Consider the following 8,874-nt stretch of genomic DNA (forward strand, 5'->3'; position numbering starts at 1 on the left):
ACCACTGCCCCTACACAGGACACTGCAGTTCTCATCATGCCCAGTGTACCTTGGTTTTAATTCTTGGAAGCTCTCCTGAGTGTCCAAGCTTAGAAACTACCAACATCTCCACACTCAAGAGGGCTAGAGACTTATTTAGGCCCAGAAATCAGTAAATTAAGCTTAAAAATCACTAGTGTGATTTCATGGAAGCCAGACGGGGAAGTAGTCACATCTGCTTTTAATGGCCACACTAGCAGGTCTGCCCAAGGACAATGCTCCCAACTCAGGATTATCAGCGCTCACACACACACACACACACACACACACACAGAGTGATCGCTCTCTCCCCATCCAAAAATGGACTTCTTCCCCACCAAAGAAGTGCCTGAGAACCTCACCGCCTCTCAGAGGTGTTCAAAGCCACCTTTGCCCTCGCTGCATCAGCAGTACTTCTCTTTGAAGCATCTTTGATGGAGGAATTGATGTGACCCTCCTTGTCCATCTTCAGCCTCTTGCTTGGTCCTGAGCCCCCTTGAGCTTGTCTGCTGAGGAAGGAGGGGTAACCTCTCCAACCCAGAACTCAAGACAGCCCTCCATCTCTTCACCTCCTCCCTTCTGTCTGAGCTTTTTACCAGGTCAAAAGATCAGAGGAAGTGCAGTTAGTCCGGTGAGGAAATGCTGCCCATGTGGTTTAGGCTTAATTCAGTTTGCAAATCACAATGGCACCCATTCAGATAGGCCAGGCTTCTGATTCATGCTGACCCCTCCTGCCCCACCCCGCCCCTTCCCCAAAACATTTCTAGGAAATGCTGGTCCAGCACAAAGCACAAGAGGATTCCTGGCTTGTGAACAAAACTTGTATGTCTCCCAAATGGGGTCAGGAGTGAAAGGGAGAAGCCAAGACACGTGGTGGCTGTGTGCTGGGCAGGCAGCCCAGCAGCTTCCTCCCTCAGCAGCACCCCCCCATGAAAAGAGGGGGGGCGCTACTGGCACCTTGTGACACATGGGCAGACAGGCTCATTCTGAAAAGGAGAGGTACTGGGTTTTGAGGGGCTTAACCCTATCTGCCCTAATTATCAGGGTGTGTGGACAGGTTGAGTTCTGTTACTGGGGGCATAAAGCCTCCCTCCCTGTACATGCTCAGAGACACTGCTCTTTCATTTCCCTTCTTGTATTCTAGGGCTGAGCCCTGCTATTAACAGCAGCTTTTGGAGCTGAGCGGACTGGAGAAGGCCTGTTTCTTGGGGTGCTCCGGAAGAACCATTCCAGCAAGAATCTGATATTCCTGATTGGTGTCTGAACCAGATTTTTAGCTGAGCTGTCCTGCCATTCCCCATAAGAGCAAAGTCTTAGTCATGAGATTAGGAGAAGCATGGCTGCACGCACACCCACCGGTTCACTCTCCCACATTCATCTGACAAAGGAAAATGGTGCCATGAATACGAACAGGGTTTGTGTCCACACGAGAGACCTTTACCACTGTCAAGACATTGCTTTGATTTCCCACAATCTGCAGCAAGTAGAATCTGAATGGTGGTGATTTTAGCATTATTTTATCCAGCAAACCTCATGCCCAGGGCCAAGACCTCTCCCTCATGTTGACTCTCAAGGCCCTCAGCAAGGTTAATTTGGAGCTTCTTCCTTGCTGTTACTTGCCCTGTTATTTCTTTCTGTTCAGCAGTAGTCATGATGAATGGTACCTCTTCTCTGTGGTTTTTTTTTTCAGCACTTTATGTAGCAAAAAAGTGCTATAAAACAGTGAAAGGAGGGAACCAGTAACTAAAGTCCTCCACCCTGTGGTAGGGCTGGGATCAGCACCCTTGGGCGACTGCTGGGTAGGGCCCCTGCTGCTGCCTTGAAGTCTGGTGGCTGCCATTTAAACATTCTACAATGCCCCCAACACAGCTTTGCTCTGGGTTGCTGACAGAAATTAAAATGCAGACTCGACTCAACCATCCATCACCACTGCTGCCCCTCACTCCCAGTTAAACCCACCAGGGCCCACTGATGAAGCAGGAATCCACCAGCAGGCACTTTTTCCAGGAGTTGGCCAGCCCCATGGAACAGGAACTGAATGGTTAAGGTGCCATTAAAGGACTATTTGCCATCAACAGGGCAGATGGCATGTGTACCTTGCTGACCAGAAGCGTTCTGCAGTCAAGTTGCCACCACCATGAAGGCCCCATCTCCTACCCCGCCCCCCGCCCCCCTTGCAACAGCAGAGGGGTTGGGAGGAGAGCTCCCTAGATGAGCTCAGTGTACACATAGGTTAACGTGAGAATGGGCCTTCTTCCAGGAATCCAGATTGCAAGCTGGGCAGAGCTTGAAAGACCAGCACCAGCACTTTGAATGGTGCCTGGAAATTGACAAGCATCCAGTGTCCATTGTGCTTTGCTGGGCCACACTGGACAGGCTGGTACAGCCATTGCATTTTAGTGTATTCTTTTCAATCACCTGTTCTGACAAAAGACCAGAGGACAACACAGAAGATACAAGAATGGGGTGGCAGCAAGCAATGTCTAGACATCCCATGCAAAGTGAGTGGCAATTGCAGGTGGAAGGACAAGGGCAGACGCTGTCTTTGTTTCTTCCCATTTCAGGCTTTGGCTGTAGAGAAGTGCACAGCCATCAAGGAACAAGATGGCAATACGTGTGGCAGCACTGGGGATGGGGAAATCCCACCAGTGTCTGGAAAGGGAACCTTGTTTCAGTGGCCACCTGAGTGTTTCAGGCCTTCAGAGCAGAGGTCGACAGCCTCTACAGCAGACTTCTCCAACCTGGTGCCCTCCAGAAGTGTTGGACTACAACTCCCATGATGCCCAGCCAGCTTGAGGCACATTGGCAGCACCGCTTCCATACACAGCAGGACTAGCCAGGCGGTGCCTTCCCCGCAATGCCTGGGGGGTGGCCCAGTTAGCCTGTTGCAGCAAAAACCATGGAGAGGCCTGTGGCACCTTAGAGTAACCCATCGATTGCAGCATAAGCGTTCATGGGCTGCAGTCCACTCTGTCTGCTGCATGAAGTGTTATCCTAAACTGGCAATTATACACATACGGTTGTAGGGCGGGGGTGCATATATGGGGGTTGGACTCGATGGCCTTGTAGGCCCCTTCCAACCCTACTATTCTATGGTTCTACTATTCTATGATATATACCTGCCAGCGCACGGCTGCGTCTGATGAAGTCGACTCCGGTCCATGAAAGCGTCTGCGGTAATCAATGTGGCCATTTTTAAGGTGTCCCCCCCCGCCCCCGTGCCAGCCTGACGGGGCCTCTGCCCAGCACCACGCAGCCGCGGCTCAGGGGCAAACCTCCCCCTGCTCTGCGGGCGGCCTGCCCTTTCTGGGGCTTTTCCGCCGGCCCTGCTCCGGCGGCTCTAGCAGCAGCCCGAAAGCAGCGGGTGGAAAAGCGGCTCGGGGCGCAGAGCCCGGGCGCCGGGGAGCGCTTCCCCGCGCAACGTCCGCCCCGCAAGCCGGCCGCTGCTCAGAGCGCACCCGGAGCAGGCTCGGTGGAGCCGCGGCTGCCCCCCCCGCGGCAGACTCCCAGGAGGGGCCCCCGGCCGCGGGGCAGGTGGCAGCTCTTCCCAGGGCTCCCCCGCGGCCAGCGCTCGCCCAGCGTGCTCGCCCGCCACGAGCTCTCCGGGCCGCTCGCTGGGCCGCGGCGAACCCGGCGCGGGCTGCGCCCTCCCGCTGCCCCCGCTCCCCTCCCCACAGCGCCGCTCCCCAGCGCAAAGCCAGCGGCGGAAGGGGGGCAGGAAACGGGGCCAGGCCGCGCAAGCCGGCGGACGCCAGTCCGCCGTCACCTTTGGGCGAGGGCCGCCCTTTCAAGGGCGTCGAGCGCGCGGGCAGGCAGGCATCGTCCCACGGCCCTCGCCTTTCTGCCCCCCAGGCCCGTGACTCTTGAAGGCACGGGAGCCGCCACTAGAACAGGGGTGCTGAGCCTCTGGCCGGAGGGGGGCAATCGGACCCGCCTGGAGCCCCAGGCCGGACCCTTACGGCTCCCCAGGTGGCCCCGCCCTCTCCCCCACTGCCAATCACTTGGTCGCTTCCTGCCTTTTGCATGGTTCCCGCCCCATTCTGAAAGGCTGAAATGCCATTGCCCTTGCGGGCAGTGAGAGTTGTGGTTGCTCGGTCGTGTCCGACTCTTCGTGAGCCCGTGGACCATAGCACGCCAGGCCTTTCTGTCCTCCGCTCTCTCCCGGAGTGTGCTCAAGTCCATATTCATTGCATCGGTGATGCTATCTAGCCATCTCATCCTCTGCCGTCCCCTCCTCCTTTTGCCTTCCATCTTTCCCAGCATCAGGGTCTTTTCCAGGGAGTTTTCTCTTCGCATTAGCTGGCCAAAATATTGGAGCTTCAGCTTCAGTATCTGTCCTTCCAATGAGCACTCAGGGTTGATTTCCTTTAGGATGGACTGATTTGACCTCCTTGCAGTCCAGGGGACTCGTAAGAGTCTTCTCCAGCACCACAGTTCGAAAGCATCGATCCTTCGGCGCTCAGCCTTCCTTATAGTCCAGCTCTCACAGCCATACGTTGCTACTGGGAAAACCATAGCTTTGATTATACGAACCTTTGTCGGCAAGGTGATGTCTCTGCTTCTTACTATGCTGTCTAGGTTGGCCATAGCTTTCCTCCCAAGGTGCAAGCGTCTTTTAATTTCAGGGCTACAGTCACCGTCTGCAGTGATCTTGGAGCCCAAGAAAATAAAATCTGTCACTGCTGCCATTTCTTCCCCTTCTATATGCCAGGAAGTGATGGGGCCAGATGCCATGATCTTCGTTTTTTTAATGTTGAGTTTCAAACCAGCTTTTGCACTCTTCACTTTCACCCTCAACAAGAGGCTCTTTAGATCCTCTTCACTTTCTGCCATTAGGGTGGTATCGTCTGCATATCGGAGGTTGTTGATAATTCTCCCGGCAGTCTTAATTCCGGCCTGTGATTCATCCAACCCGGCGTTTCCCATGATGTACTCTGCATATAAGTTAAAAAAGCAGGGTGACAATATGCAGCCTTGTCGTACTCCTTTCCCAATTTTGAACCACTCGGTTGTTCCATGTCTGGTTCTTACTTTTGCTTCTTGACCCTCGTACAGGTTTCTCAGGAGAGAGGTAAGGTGGTCTGGTACTCCCATCACTTTAAGAATTTGCCACAGTTTGTTGTGATCCACACAATCAAAGGCTTTAGCGTAGTCAATGAAGCAGAAATAGACGTTTTTCTGGAATTCTCTTGCTTTCTCCATGATGCAGCGAATGTTGGCGATTTGATCTCTAGTTCCTCGGCCTCTTCAAAACCCAGCTTGTACTTCCGGTAGTTCTCGGTTCACATGCTGCTGAAGCCTAGCTTGCAGGATTTTGAGCATCACCTTGCTGGCATGTGAAATGAGCACAATTGTACAGTAGTTGAACACTCTTTGTCATTGCCCTTCTTTGGAATTGGAATGTAAACTGGCCTTTTCCAGTCTTGTGGCCACTGTTGAGTGCTCCAAATGTGTTGGCATACTGAGTGCAGCACTTTAACAGCAGCATCTTTTAGGATCTTAAATAGCTCAGCTGGAATACTGTCATCTCCACTAGCTTTGTTGTTACTAATGCTTCCTAAGGTCGACTTGACTTCACTCTCTAGGATGTCCGGCTCAAGTTCAGTGACCGCACTATCATGGCTGTCAGGGACATTAAGATCTTTCCTGTATAGTTCTTCTTTGTATTCTTTCCACCTCTTCTTAATCTCATCTGCTTCTGTTAGGTCCCTGCCTTCTTTGTCCTTTATCATGCCCATCTTTGCACAAAACATTCCCTTGAGATCTCCGATTTTCTTGAAGAGATCTCTAGTCTTTCCCATTCTATTGTTTTCTTTGATTTCTTTGCATTGTTCATTTAAGAAGGCCTTCTTGTCTCTCCTTGCTATTCTCTGGAACTCTGCATTCAGTTGGCTATATCTTCCCCTTTCTCCCTTGCTTTTCGCTCCCCTTCTTTCCTCAGCTACTTGTAAAGCCTCCTCAGACAGCCACTTTGCTTTCTTGCATTTCTTTTTCTTTGGGATGGATTTCGTTGCTGCCTCCTGAACAATGTGACGGACCTCCGTCCATAGTTCCTCAGGCACTCTGTCTATCAGGTCTAATCCCTGAAATCTATTCCTCACCTCCACTGTGTATTCATAAGGGATATGATTTAGGTCATACCTGAACGGTTTAGTGGTTTTCCCAACGTTCTTCAATTTAAGCCGAAATTTTGCAACAAGAAGCTCATGATCTGAGCCATAGTCAGCTCCAGGTCTTGTTTTGACTGACTGTATGGCGCTTCTCCATCTTTGCTGGGTTTGGCCCCTCCCCCTCCCCCTTTCCCTCAGCCCCTCCCACCTCTGGAATATTCCCCCCCCCCGCCAGCTTCTCCTAAATGGAAACTGGCCCTCAGGTGGAAAGAGGATCTGCACCCCCGCACTAGAAAAGCACTTGCCCGCGGGCTGGCAGAAGACCCATGCCCTGCAGTCGCCCTGACAGACAGCCATGCCAGGTCAGCGCGACCCCACAGCTTGTTTTCTCACCTAGTCCTGGGCTCTGCAAGTATGAGCAAAGCGGCTAACCTGCCCCAACTTCTTGAAATAGCTCCAGTACATACAGAAATGGCCTTATTGCAACATGAGTTGGGGAAATCCCCAGCATAATTTATTTATTTATTTATTTATTTATTAAATTTATTAATCGCCCATCTGACTGGTCACCCAGCCACTCTGGGCGATGTACAACCCACCATAAAACCATTTAAAACAATAAAATTTTACCATAAATTTTTTTTTTTAAATACCCTAACCCACCCCAAATGCCTGCCTGAACAACCACGTTTTTAATGCACGACGGAAGCTCATTAAAGAGGGGGCATGACAGAGTTCCCTAGGGAGGGAGTTCCACAGAGTGGGGGCCACCACAGAGAAGGCCCTCTCCCTCGTCCCCACCAGTCTAGCTGTCCTGGCTGATGGGACAGAGAGAAGGGCATCCAAGGCTGATCTTGTTAAGCGGCCTGTCTGGTGTTGCTGGAGGCGCTCCTTAAGACAGGCTGGGCTGGAACCATATAGGGTTTTAAAGGTCAAAACCAACACCTTGAATTTGGCCCAGAAAACAACTGGTAACCAGTGCAACTCCTTCAGCACTGGAGTGATGTGATCTCGCCGGCGGCTGCCTTTAATCAGGCGAGCCGCCGCGTTCTGTACCAGCTGCAGCTTCCGAACCGTCTTCAAGGGTAACCCCACGTAGAGCGCATTACAGTAGTCTAAACGAGAGGAGACCAGGGCATGTACTACCGATGGGAGCAGATGGTCGGGAAGGAAGGGGCGCAGCCGCCGTATCAGATGGAGTTGATACAGCGCTGTCCGGCTCACAGCTGACACCTGAGCCTCCATGAACAGCTGGGAGTCCAAAATGACCCCCAGGCTGCGGACCTGGTCTTTCAAGGGTAGCCGTACCCCATTCAATAAAAAAGGGTGATGCCGTTTTCCTGGGAACGTGAACTCCGTTTCAGTTGTTATCAGTGGGCAGCACTTAAGTCTTAAACATTAGGGCCATCAGCTGGCTAAAGGTATTTTTAATCAGCTGCTTGATGTTGAGTTGGATAATAAATATTATATAAATATGGATATTTTTGCAAAACCATAATGGAGATGCTTCCCTCAAGGTAAGAGGACAGTTACCAGTTGAATGCTGGTAAACAAAAGGTATTTAGTCCTTAGAAAAGGGAAATCTTTCAGATTTTTCTTGGGAATGTCAAATATGGAATATTGTTCTCCATTACAGTTGCAGTGCCAGAGCCAAAAATTAGTACTTCAGTCATAAAGCAGCTCAAGACACCCACCTTTAGTAATCAGTGTTCATTGCTGTTAATTCTTATTGTTCGAGGGATATACCCTCGTAGTAATTCACCTTGAAATAGATGTACAGAGCAACCCTATGCGTGTCTAGTCAGAAACAAGTCCCCCTGGCTTCAGTGGGGCTAACACCCAGGTAAGTGCGTGTAGGACTGCAGCCCAAGTGGGTTTTTTCTTCTTCTGGCAACTCTCTCCTGTGCCTTTAAGAGCTGTATCACAGTCAAAAACTGCATTTCTGCGCCTGTTGATGGCACACAGACCTTGGAAGGGGGTGGAGCAACTCTGGGGTGGGGGGTAATTCTTAACCTACAAATAAAACTTCAATCGATTACTTGTACCAATCCCACAGTTCGCTCCCGCGGCTCTACTGGCGTAACGCCCCGGCCCGGCCCTCCCTTGCAGCTCCTGGTGACTCACTCGGGAGCCGCAGTTGAAGCGCCGGGGCGGGGGTGTAGAAGTGTCGGAGCGCTGCCAGGTACCTTGCGCGTTTTCTTTTGGAATTCGGGTACTTCCCCCCCAAACCCACTGATGTCTACGTTTTATGGGAACTGCTCCCCCCCTAAATTGGACAGGATCGCTGGTTTATGAGTTTTAGGGTTGTTGTTTTTGCTCCGTTAGTTTTGTTGCTGTTTATTGCGCCGCCTGTTGCAGGTTTGTTTTTTAATTATGTATTTGTGTCTCACGCTGTTTTATTGCTTTTCGTCTTTCTTGTGAGGCGCCTTGAAACATGTGTAGAAAGAAAGGGATAAAAATCGCAGAACGAATGCATTGCATCGTCTGCGCCTCTGTCTGACGTTGTGAGCCGGCTGGGGCTTCCTTGCGGGGCGGACAGGGTTGAAAATAAATGAGCCGCACGAGGCACCCCCGAGCCAAGTTCTGCCCCGTCGTTTTCCGAGCCGAGGTGGAAGGCTTCACGGTGCACCTTGCACAGCCCCGCGTCAGGGCAGCTCGCCGGCCCCCTGTGCGAGGGACTGCAGGGGAGCGGGTGGTGTCGCGGGGCCGCTGCACTGCGAGCGATCCACCGAAGGAGCCCGTTGCG

This window comes from Heloderma suspectum, chromosome 7 (genome assembly GCF_057233095.1).
Source record: "Heloderma suspectum isolate Gila_16-S chromosome 7, 16-S_ref, whole genome shotgun sequence".
NCBI classification, from domain to species: Eukaryota; Metazoa; Chordata; class Lepidosauria; order Squamata; family Helodermatidae; genus Heloderma; species Heloderma suspectum.